The sequence below is a fragment of the Tiliqua scincoides genome, chromosome 1, assembly GCF_035046505.1.
Source record: "Tiliqua scincoides isolate rTilSci1 chromosome 1, rTilSci1.hap2, whole genome shotgun sequence".
Lineage (NCBI taxonomy): Eukaryota > Metazoa > Chordata > Lepidosauria > Squamata > Scincidae > Tiliqua > Tiliqua scincoides.
In genome coordinates, this window is record NC_089821.1 from 92,244,911 (window position 1) to 92,257,679 (window position 12,769).

Here is a 12,769-nt window from a genome sequence, read left to right on the forward strand (position 1 = left end):
AGTACTAACCAGGCCTGACCCTGCTTAGCTTCCAAGACCAGACAAGATCAGGCATGTGCAGGGCAGATTAAATAACAGAGGGAAGAGTCCAATCCTGAGCTTGCATCACTGGCATTCTGACGGTTGTAAAGCACATTCGCGGCCCTCAGCATCGATCCAGTGCCAGTGCTAGGTCAGTGCCAGCTGGATCACTGGTGCTCCGCCAATTAGCAGTCACCCAAATCACAAGACAGTGGAGAAGTAGGTGGGAGCGTGGGGGGAGGCGGGGAGGAGGTGTTCCAGGGTGGGTGGAGGTGGAGGGATGGTGGGGAGCAGGTCAGGAGGGAGGCGGGACCCAATGGAGCTTAGCTCCACCAGATCCTGAGCTTCCGTGTTGGGTCCGCTGCTTGACATGGAGGCTCTTGATTCTGAATCTACAGTGACAGGGTTGCTGCAGAATTGAGCAGCTCCATTGCAGGGCTACTTGCATTATCTGGGGGAAAGTCCCCTTCTCCCAAGGAGCTGCTGGCAGCTGCCTGGTTGCACTCAGGATGCTGATGCAACCATTTTCGGCGCCGTGGCAGCACCGTGCTCCGGGCAGCTCAGGATTGGGCTGTTTGTCAGTTACACCCAATACATCTTTATTGTGTGAATTCACCATTGTTCAAAGCCACACATCACCTTGCTTTAGGCAACGATTTTGTGGCAATGTATAAATGGTCCTCAGATGATTTCCAAAGTGACAACCTAGTTTTGTGAATGAGAGGGCACTATGGCTAACTTGACTTATCTCTAACTTCAAGTGGCCCTTTTCCAATGGGATTAAAATCCCATTGCTTTCTAGCTGAAAGTTCCACCAGGTCACCTGTAGCAGGTACAGCATAATGGATTTATGTACCTGGGGAGTGCCATGTAGAGATACTGTCACTGCATACACAGTACGTTTCAGAAATGCATCCGTCATTCAGAATTTTAAGCTGTTGTTGCTTGCTGTTATGGTTTATTTCTATGTGTTTCCGAGTTTGAAGAAAGGATGAAAAAAATATTGACAGAGTGTTATATAATGTGTATTATTTACTTGAGAGCTGTTCTGGTCTATTGGGTAAATATATAGTCAGGCAGTTTTTTTAAAAAAAAACACGTATTATGTACCCAAGAGACCAGAAAGCCTTTGAATGAGCTTTTACAGTCTATTGGGTAAATATGTATTTAGGCAATTTTTCAAAATACATTACAACTCCTTCAGTGCCATTCTGGTCAATTGGTTAAATATGTATTTAGGCAGTATTTTTTTAAGAGTGCCTTTTATGTTGCTGATAGACTGAGGAGTAGGGGCTGCTAAATATGTTTCAGAATTCTTAAACATATATAATTTACATTATTCCATACATTTTGAGCTGATTCTTGCCATGGAGTGTTTCATTTATTCAGAGTGAGGCCTGGGCGGTGCAGTATATTACAGCACTTAATGAGACAAATAGAGGCCTTAGATAAGATCTTGCAGGGCAGGAGAGAGAGCCATTCATATGTGTAATATTATTGTATGCATAAATTTCACAAGGTGAAATTGTGAATTGTGAAATTTATTTATTGAATTTGTGGATATTCCACATTTATATTGTATTCCATGTTGAGAGCATACATTGCATTATGACGAGGCTCCTGTTCAGGGACAAAGACGTCTGCCAGACTTTTCTGTGAAAAGATGGGCATGTGGGCTGATTCACACATACGTGTTCATCATCACTCAAAATTCAAACTAGTCAATGACTTGGCATTTGACTGCTTGCAGCTGAGCTTGTGAATAGCTTCCTTTGGAAGCTGATTCTGATGATTTGCTGATTAATTTCTGTCAAAAAGCTAAGCCACTGGGAAGACAAACCTCTTCAGATTTGGTAATGTGAACTTAGGATACTGTCAGAGGTGGCCCTGTCACACACCATTAAAAATATGCATGAGGACATCCTAGTCTCCCACCCAGTGCTCCTTTCCTTTCTTCTAATTGTTTATGAGGAGGATTGTGTCTGAGTCTGAAGTTCGGATTACACCCTCCACATGAAAAGGAAAGGGGGTCACATACTTCTCTGTGTACATAATTGCGGTTAAAGGGCACGGCTTAGATCAGGGGTGTCAAACTCATGTCATACAGAGGGCCTAAAAGCATTCATGATGCCTGCTGAGGGCCGGAGGTGATGTCATTACACAGGAAGTGATGTCATTAAACAGGTCAAAACCAGAAAGAAACACTCTGTTCTCGTGTGGGAAATCATTAGTTGCTAATGACGGGAAAGAAAATATACAAATCTTGATCATATTTCAAGATATGGGAGAGTCCAATTATCATGTGGGCTGCCCTTACAGCAGTGTCACCTCAGTATTGCTCAGCAGCTGAGAGCCCGAGGGTCAGATAAAAAAGCTTCTGCGGGCCGCATCCGGCCCCCAGGCCTTATGTTGACACCCCTGGCTTAGATAGCATCATCCAAACTAGTTCACAGTCTGCAAGAGACTCAATCACACACTTGAAACCCACCATAAAGTGAAATACTGAAAGTCCATTTCTTGCCCCTCCTCTCTGTAGGAGACACAAACCGACAGATCATAAAATCAAAATGCTATCCTTATAACAGAGTCAGAACATCAGTCATCAATTAATTAGATTTTTTAAAAAAATGTGAATTAGGGCTGAATCCTAACCAACTTTCTAGCACTGATGCACGTGGAAGAGGCTCCCCCCCCCAAGTTTTTTATTTATTTAGCGTATGGCATATAATAGATGGACTTATATATCAGACTTGGTCAAATGTCAATGTCTAATTCGTCCAGCCATTCAAAGACAGAGTTGTTTTCATTGAAAAAGTCAGACCATGGGCCAGCATACACCCTCAGTTTTCAGCCAGATACAATGTGGTATATGGTTTGACGGGAGAACCCGCAATCACACTGTGGGGTAGATACTAGCCCCCATTTAAACACTGAGTCCTGACTAACACCATGTAGGATCCTGTTCAGAGTTTTCCAGTGTTGGCGAGGAAAGTCAAAACCTGGCACCTTAAGTGTAGGATCGTCTATATACCTACCCGTTTCTGGGCGTTTGACTGCCCATTTAGCTTTCAATTGGGCATTGATGTTAAATTTGTTGTGCAGATGTTGTGCGAGTGCCAGAGAAGGTTTCCTGGATTTAAGCCTACCGATTGATAGATGAGGAAGATTGGCATGTACTGGTAAAAGTGGGTTATCGGTGATTTTCTTATATGCTTACACTAAAGCCTCTTGTCTCCGTAGGGTTGGTGGTGCTATGTGGCTCAAGACGGGGAGCCAACAGATAGGAGTGGGTCATACAGCTGCTTATGATCCTCATTTAATTTGGCATCAATCTTGCTAGTATAATAGCTGTTAAGCCATACTGGAGCACAGTATTCTGCTGCGGAGTAGATCAGTACTAATGCTGATGTTCTGAGAGTAGTGGCTGACAACAAGTCCCCATCTTGTTCCTCTTAATTTCTGGAGTATGTTGTTCTGGAGTATTAATTTTTGCAGCTGTGTTCTTGCAGTGTGCCTTATAAGACAGAGTCCTGTCCAGAGTTACTCCAAGATAATTAGGATGGGGATTGTAAGGGAGTAGGTTGTTATTTAGCTAGACCTTCGGGGCTGCATTGGTTAATTTATTGTTAAGGTGGAAGCATGTAGTCACCGTTTTGCTGATACAGGGTATTAACCTCCAGTCAGCAAAATATTTTCCCAGGATCTTGAGGTCTTTTGAGAGGAGGCCATCCAGCACCTCCATGTTTTTTCCCTGCACTGCTAGAGCCAAGTTGGCATATCCAAATTTACGTCCCCTTGTTACTGGCTAGTCTGAGATGTACAGGTTAAATAGTGTGGGTGTGCTTACAGAGCATTGTGGGAGCCATTGTTTAGCCTTCTTAACTTACTTGCATTGTCCCCCATTATGATCTGGAAAGATCACCCCCCCCCCCCCCAAGGTGATAAGGTGTATTGCTAGCAATGGCCCTTTGCTCAAGATCAGTCAGGAAACTTAGGATTAACCCCAGGGCTTTAATTAGCAGTGGGTGTGCTGCACAGTTGTGGCCACTAGGAGCAACCTGGTCATTACAGGATATAAGCAGCCCTGGAGAAGGGAGAGTTTGTGGGTAGTAGAAGGAGAAGAGCTTGGCAAAAGGAAGGAGAGAGGACTAAACTGACTGATTGACTGACGGAACAACAGACTGGCAGACGGACAACAAATTGTCAGACGACTGACTGACAGACTGGTAGACAGACAGTGAACTGGCAGACTTACTGATGGACTGGCAGACAGACAACAGACTGGTGCACTGACTCACGGACTGGCTAACTGACTAACCAAACAGAGACTGCTGAGTGGTAGAGAGTAGAGGTGGCACTGCTGTACCTAGAAGTGCTGCTGTTTGAAAAACTGTCAGGTGGGACCCTGCAGCCCTACAGACAAGCCAACTACTAGTCACCTTCCCACTGCTGCTGGGGTTCAGCAGTAGGTTTATACACCGCTAGAGCTAGCTGTGCTTGAATCGGGGGGGGGGGACTACTTAGCTTAAAGAGGGCATAAATTCTCTAGGCCAAATTTAGAACACGAATTTGGTTTACACCACATTTGTGTCACCAAGAAGTAAATACAAGACCTTTGAGCTGGCCGAAGTGCTGGCTAGGATTGCGCTCTGAATATCTTTGCATTGAAATCAAGATGATATACAGTGTGACCAATATTGGGTATACCCCTCATAAAATTCAGCGAACACACCTGTGTTCCTCTCTCAACAACATACCGCTTTTTCCTCACACAGTTCCAGAGCTGTACAGCAATCACCTAAGTACCCCCAAACGATCGCATACATTTGCTTGTCTGGAGAGTTAATTAGTTGAAGAATGCCAAGCATTTGCCAGCTTTCTCTGTGTGAGTCCTCTGCTTTCGCTGTACTCTAAATTGCTGGTACATGGCTGACCTTGACCTATAGTTGAGCAAACGTTTGCAGTTGCGGTCCACCTGTTGTTTTTCTGTGCATTACAGCTTTCTTGAGGTGGTCAGGCTGTGTCTTGGCTGTGTCATTTAAGACTGCAAGTGGATATTCACATGACTGAATGCCTCTTCATACAGCAAAATAATATCCCTTCACTTAGAAAGCTAGGTGTCATTGAGAAGAGGCCTAATCCAGCCTTTTCTTGACATATTAGTTTTCTATGTGCAAGGATTTTTTGTTTGTTTTCTATATGGAGCATTATTCTATTTAATTAGTGCACTACCTACCTGCATTTATGGTACAGCTCAGAAACTGCTTTTCCATCTTAGTGCCTGTAGTCAGATCATGATTTCAATAGACTTCAGGCCCAATTCTATACAACTTTCCAGCACTGGTGCAGCCATGCCAACGGAGTGTGTGCTGCATTGTGTGGTGGTGGGGACAATCACAGAGGCCTCCTCAAGGTAAGGGAATGTTTGTGCCCTTAATTCAGGGCTGCATTGCGGTTGGATTGGTGCAGGGACGTTGGATAGGGTTGGTCCCTAAAACTTCTCAAGTCATCTCTAATAAATTGCCGGGAAGGAAATTGTTGCAGTATACATACAACTTCATAACCTCAGTCTGTGATCCCTCTTGGTCCTCCACTTGCTAGAAGGTTGAAGTACTTGCATGGTGGCCTAACTCTAGGCCTTATCAATGCTACTTTTTCAACCTTACACAAATAGCTTTAGGATTTGTGGGTAGTATGCAATAAAACATGTGTGCTACCCCTTCCCACAGCAACCACAGCCTTCCCAAGCTGCTCCTCAGGCAATCCTAGTAGGGTTTAACATGGCACAAAAAGTTGAAAACGGGCTGGAAATTGGCACCCCCTCCTCTCAGCTTGAGCTTAAGTCCTTTCTGCCTGGGCATGAGGTTCTTTGGATCCCTTGTTCTGAAGGATCAGTGTTGTGTTGTCTGCAAAACATTCTGTACTAAATATGATAGTATGGAACCGGTCCTTTGAGTTAAAAGCTGTGGCCTTGTGAAGTAAACCCAATACATTTGTTCAAACATTTTGGTTACCTGAAAACAAACATTCCATGCAAAAATGTGTACTGAGGTATGGATATCTGTGTACAGCACACATGCATGTTGTGTGCTTGCATGTATCACTTCCCAGTTTGCACTTCTCTCTTTATATTGAAGTCCACTCTTTTCTAATCACTGATTATGTGCATTTTAACCTGCCTACCGTACACATAAGGACCATTTGCAATTGCTGTGGTACATGTATTACCCTGTAACTATAATGGATATTGTTTATCAGTAGATAGGTTCCGTATAGTTTGTACCCACTCATAATTATACATAAATGATTGGATTTTCCTTTGAAATCTATAACGTTGATCAGAACTTGATATGTCTTTACCATCTTTTTAAGCTTTCATACTAATTAAAGAATCTTTTGGGTTTTATTCAAGAATCTTAAAACTTGATTAATTAAAAAAAACTGTTTAAACAGTCAATATGGTAGTTTAAATACAATGCAATCTAGCTAAGCAATAGGACCACCTAAATGCAACATATTTTGGTCATCTTGTCCATTTTCAGTTTGTTCAGTTCTACTTACAGCGCAATCCTATCTTGTGCTGGAACAGACAGGCCAGGAGGCCTGCGCTGTATCCACTCAAGATAGGGCCCAAAGTGGCTCTGCTGGAGGTAAGGGGAAACTCTTTCCCTTACCCCCAGGTAAGCCACTGCAGCCCCAATGGGTCTCCTTGGACTTGCACCACCTCTGGAAGTGGCATAAGTTCGAGGAGAGTGGAACGGCTTGCAGCGGAGCACACTGCTCAAGAACGGTGGCATATCTGCCAGGTCCCAGTCCCACCTCCCGCTGTCCACCTGCCCGCCCCGGGACTGCTCTCTGCCTGTCCTGGAATGCCTCCCTCCTGCCTCCTCCCCACCCTCCCCAGAGCTTTGCGTCAGCTGAGCTCGGCCGACACAAGGCTCCCTCGTGAAGTCAGCATGAAGGCTGAATTCAGCCTCTGTGGGCTGGCACAAGTCCCTGCGCTGGTCCAGCCAACTCCAGAGGAGGCGCAAATGTCACTCTTGGGCTGGTGCAAGTCTACGCCGGCTCAGGGCATCCCTGGGTTTGCACCCTTAGTTGTTTTGAATTGTTAGAACAATACGAATTTGTTAAATGTCATGAAATCCAGATGGAGATCTAGGCCAACTGGATGCACTATTCTTCAATTTCCAGGAAAGGTGATTGTGATAAATTATGTAGCAAGTTTTAAAATATCAACTACTGGCAGATGACTAGTTTCCATTGCATGACGTTTCCATTGCACGAGAGATCATTCTCTCACCCTATATTCAAATAAAATATCCTTGCATCGGATGTTTCCTTATCTCAGCACAAAACAGTCATTTCCTTTCAAGCAAAACAATTTCAATACATGATTAAAAATTAATTTCAAATGGAAAATATTTTATTAAAAATAGGAGAATCCCTGTGTTCATCTTGCAAGTCAGTATGGGGGAACACAACACAGACTTTGGTGCAAGATAGAAGGATATTCACACTAAAACAAAGCTCCCAATAAGTTTCTTGAATGCAGACCAAAGTTTCAGTCTCTGCCTTCAGAAGCTGCATGATCACACATTCTCCAAGCATATTGCTTTCCATAAAAATGACTGTGTGTTTTCCTTGTAGACTGAGGAAATTTTGCATGTAGCTACTTGATTCTGATGGATAAACAAATCCCTGTTGGCCAATCCAAGACAGTTTGTGCATGCACCAAAAAAACAAACAAACAAAAAAGGTGTAGGAGAAGAATGTGCATCTTGCCATGTGGAATGAAGAATGACACATTTAGAATTTTTGTTTGCTTACATTGCTCCATATAATATTATAGGAGACTTTTACACTGAACTCTTGGAAATGAAAGGATCAGGTGTCTCCTTTCTATCATCACCTTGAAATAAAATCATACAAGTAAAATAAGTATAAAATAAATCATAGAAGTTTAGATTTCTTTGTGTCTGACAGTTCTGCACAGGAATTTAATTCAGGTTTCATATGTGCTCAACAAATTTCCCAGGTTCTAGTAAGATACCCCATATGATGGGCCATATCTTTGGCAAAGCACATGCTTTGGTTATTTCAGAGCTCAGCCTGAGTCTGTGGCATCTTATGGTAAAGGGTTTAAGGTTCAACTTGCCCATTTCCTAATAAGTATGATCAGATTAGCTACCTGAGGGCCACCATTTGAAGGCTGCAATCCAACACACACTTTCCTGGAAGTAAGCTACAAGGAACATAATGGAACCTACTTCTGAGCAGACACACATAGATTTGGACTGAAAGGCTGCTTTAAAGTTCTCCATATAATAGCTAGCCACAAGATCACAAGGTATTGCTCATATGCAGGAGATCGCTCTATGGATTCTAAGATACACAACTGCAAAAAGACAAGGTTTTGCTTTCCCTTCTTGTCTTGAGCCTTTTCATGTGAATGTCTCACCAGGAGAAGTCAATTGCCACGTGGAGCCATGTAAGTGGTGAGCATAACACACCATTTATTTACCTGCTTTTTCACCCCACTTAAGGGCCATCAAGATGGCTTACAAAATAAAACATCAATGCAATAGCGAATAAAATGATACTAAAACATTAATGTACGAAAAATTAAAACTATAAAAACAATTGAAACAGTAAGACACAATAAAGTGAACTGGATCATGATTAAAATTATGTTTCATTAAAAAAATCCTGAGGTTAATAATACTGAAAATAATTTACATGACCTCAAATCCAGTTTAGCAGGTGCTTTTAATGGAGAAGTAAAGGATAAATGTCTACACAGATAAGTGGAATATAGTAAAAAAAAAAATGGTTCTAGTCATTTCAAATATATTGAGGTTGTTTAATTTCTTCTAATAGCTCTTGGTTTGAAGCATACTGGCTGGTGGAAAGGAAGAAAATACACACACGGGGAGGGGGAGAGTATAAATTTGAAGTACTTTTATGTGTCTTTCTGTTAGACACAAGTTTGCTTGTTTGTGAAAATATTCCTGACCGGGAACTCTTCCAAGAACACTTCAACGTTGCCTCTTGGAATTGTCTCAAGAGTTGTATTTGTTCCTTCTCCACACCTTATCCCTGGTGCATAGAGGCACATCTGTCTGTTTTCTGCCTTATCAAGCAGACATCTACATCTGTGAGGAAAACTCCACTTCCTCAGTTAAAAACCTGTATCTGATTGTGGTAATAAAGCACGACTTCCTCAGTTCAAAACGTACATCAGACAAGATCAATTACTTCAAATGACTTAGAGCAACAGGCAAAGCAATAGTCTTCTTACCAAAGCCTTTGAACTTCGACTGCTTCAAAGGTGTACTAAAACATGGTTATGAGGCGATTGTCTAAAATGGCCAAATTACCAGTTTCCAAGCTTTGACATTTGTTATTTTGAGCCGCGAGATAAAAGAAAGCAGCTCACCCGCAGAGAAGAAAAAGAGCAAAACAAACCCAAAAAGAGCATATTTTGAAGAGGTGAGGAGGGTGGACAGAGAAGGTTAAATAAAAAATATGATGCATTTTTGAATGAGGAGCAAAATCAACAAAATCCAGGCTATATTGGAATTGTGGTAATCGTAACTAGGTCACCAAATGACTCACAAGATCAACACGGTGTGGAATCTCATCCAAGACTACAGAGTGAATTTCATAGCCTTTTAATCATTTATCGTAGATGGCGATGGCTCAGAGTGTTATTAGCGGGACTCAAAGCCTTTCACCTGCAGGTCACCAGCCTGGATCTGGCTCAGGCTGGCGATTACGGAACATTGTTACCATCTGGTAGCGATTGGGTTGCCTGTGTCAAATGAGTTAGTGGACTACATCCAGCTCCTGGAGGAGAGCTGTCTGCAGGAGCTGACATCACAATTTGCACTAATTGGCGCATGTGTTGGGCAGTGGAAGCCAAATACTAATGAGCAGGTAGGCGTAGGTCCCGATCCAGTCCACGACTTGCAGTCATTTATTGCTCTAGCCTGGATATAAATAGAGGTCTGTCCGGAAGATTTGACCAAGGACCTGTGTTTTTAGGGCGAAAGGCTAATTGTGAAGGTTGTGCAGATATGCATGGTTTACTTTGCAGTACAACCTTTGTTTTGGTTTTACCTTCAGTCACAAAACATTGTGGCTTCCACATGCATTACTCTGACTCTTGTCTTAAAATGTTATTTGCAGTGAACGCTGACAGTTAAAAGATTTCTGCCCAATGTTGCATATATGCAACAGGGATCAAATATGTGCACCTGTGGGCCGGGCAAAAATGAATTTAATCTGTTCCCAGGACCCAGGACTCCTTTTTTTCTCCAGGAGCTTGTTTACCCAGACCACCCCAAATCATTCTCTATACCTATATTAATTTTGCTTTGACTCAGTGCTTAAATTACAGTACACAGAAGTATAACATTTCCTTGGGAATTTTTGCATCTATTTTCAGAAAACTTTCCTGTGGTCAGCTCTGACTTTTGTGTGACTTTTAAATGAATAACTTTATAAACTGGACACAAAATAACTAAAAGCTCAATCTTCTAATGCAGTTTTTTTAAAAAAACAAATGGATAACTCCTGCACCTATCTTTTTGAAATTTAGGAAAGATTTTCCTTAGGGGCATCTCTGCACTATCTAATGAAAATTGGTCAGAAAAACATGTGGTAGGCCCAGTAGAAATCTTTTAAAATTATAAAAAGTCAATTGCAACAAGAATGAAAATCCCTGTATTGATTTGAATGAAATTTAGCTGGCCTTGTCCCCTTATAGAGGTATCCCATCCCTGTAAATTTCATCCAATTCTGGGAAGAAGCCAAAAAAGTTAAAGTGAATTGAATTTTGCCTATTGATATCAATGGGAAACTATTTAAGAAAGAGATCAAAACTAAAGGAAGCAACCATCAAAATCGAGTGTGAAAGAAAGCAGATTGTGGAACTGAGCCATGAAACAAATCAGGCCACCAAATCAAGCAATGAAGTGAAATGATTTTGATTTTTTTTTTTTACACATCCCTAAAATGAACGGCAAAAGCTTCAGCATGTTTTGTTCTTCTCTGTAGCTCCAGTGCTTAGAAATAGCAGTTTGGGTGGCTATAAATTAAACCTCTGCAGCTGGGATGAAAATCTCCCTGGCTCAGAGTGCTATCAGATCCTTTCCCACCAAGGAACTTCATGCCCTGCATCCAGGTGTCTGGTCACCTCCTCAGGAGGGCCCACCCTACAGTCTGAAAACCCCAGTTTCTATGCACATTCTTGATCAGTACAAATGAAAGAAAATCTAAGTGAAACATGAGACTGTTGCTTTAAATAATTTGCTTCTAAATGCCAAGTAGGGTTGAAATATGTAGTCTGACTCTTCTAAATACAAATGATGTCAAATCACACAAGCAGTCCATGGAGACCCTTCTCTGACTCCCCTCACCCACCGTCATGTTTTTGATCTCATATTAAAACATGCAGTAACCCCTTTTTTCAATTGGAGAGGTTTAATATATGGACAAAAAGGGACTCACAGGCAGATTTTCTTTCTCTTTTCCTGGAGGCCTCTTTTATTTTCTTTCCAGGTATTGATTGTGAAAGTGATATCACACTGCAAGGTGCATTGATATGGTGTTGAGTAACAGAAAACTGCAAAGATTCCTTACAGTATAATCAAAGCTTCTGTCCAAACCCAACACTCTGATGAAATCCAATCAATAGGGACGATTAAATGACACATGCAGAGCCATCAATATTAAATACAGTCCATTTCCTGTACATAAGCAGAGGAACGTAAAGTGGACAAGATAAAACTCAAATACGCAGGTTATTTACAATGTCCGTGCGGTAGTTAAGCAGTGACAAAAAGAATCTGGAGTTTTTAACACTTGCATATTAGTGATTTTTTCTTAAAGTGAGTGGCCATTGATCACTGTGCATTTGTTCTTTCAAAGAGCATTATTGTCCAGGCATTTTTTGTACATAATTAGTTAGTACCCTTGCAAACTGGGCAAAGAAGCACCTTTCAAAGTGGTGTGCTCTTATATTTAGCAGGGGGAGAGCAACTGTTCCTTTTCACCTCATCATAGCATCTTTTCCAGTGGCTATTGCTGGTGTCTCTTCTGTATTTTTCTTTTAGTTTGTGATCCCTTTGGGGACAGGGAACCATTTATTGATTTCTTTTACTACGTAAACCCTTTGAGAACTACTTCTGTTGAAAAGCAGTATATAAATATTCTTAAAAATAAGGCAGCAACTGTTACCCTGCACATGCCCGATCTCATCTGATCTTGGAAGCTAAGCAGGGTCAGGCCTAGTTAGTACTTGGATGGGAGACCGCCAGGGAATACTGGGTGCTGTAGGCTTATACCATAGTCTTTCGAGACTGAAGGTTGCCAACCAACCAAAAATAATAATCCAATATGAAGGAAAAAGTGCATCATGTAGATGATGATGATAAGAACCATCATTGTATAGAGTCTTTTGCAGAGTCACATAAGCAAAATAGCAGGTCCCTGCTCCAGTGATTTCTACTATCTAAATGTTGTGTGAGAGGTGAGGCTGGAAGGCATCAGGATGGAAAGAGCCATGTGAGTGAACTAGGGATCAGTTTCAATTTTGCAGCAGTAACCTGTGTGCATGGTTGGGCCTGTACGACTTATTCAGGGGTCTGAATTGTCCTAGGCCAAACAAACTAAAAATGAGACAAAGGTTGCAATCCTATCCACACTTACCTGGGAGTAAGCTCCATTGACTATAATGGGATTTACT

General features: G+C 41.9%; 1 pseudogene; it reads left to right on the top strand.

The window, feature by feature from the left end:
* Positions 1-12,246: 12,246 nt before the first annotated feature.
* LOC136638451 (5S ribosomal RNA) lies at positions 12,247-12,363 on the top strand (annotated as a pseudogene).
* Positions 12,364-12,769: the final 406 nt, after the last annotated feature.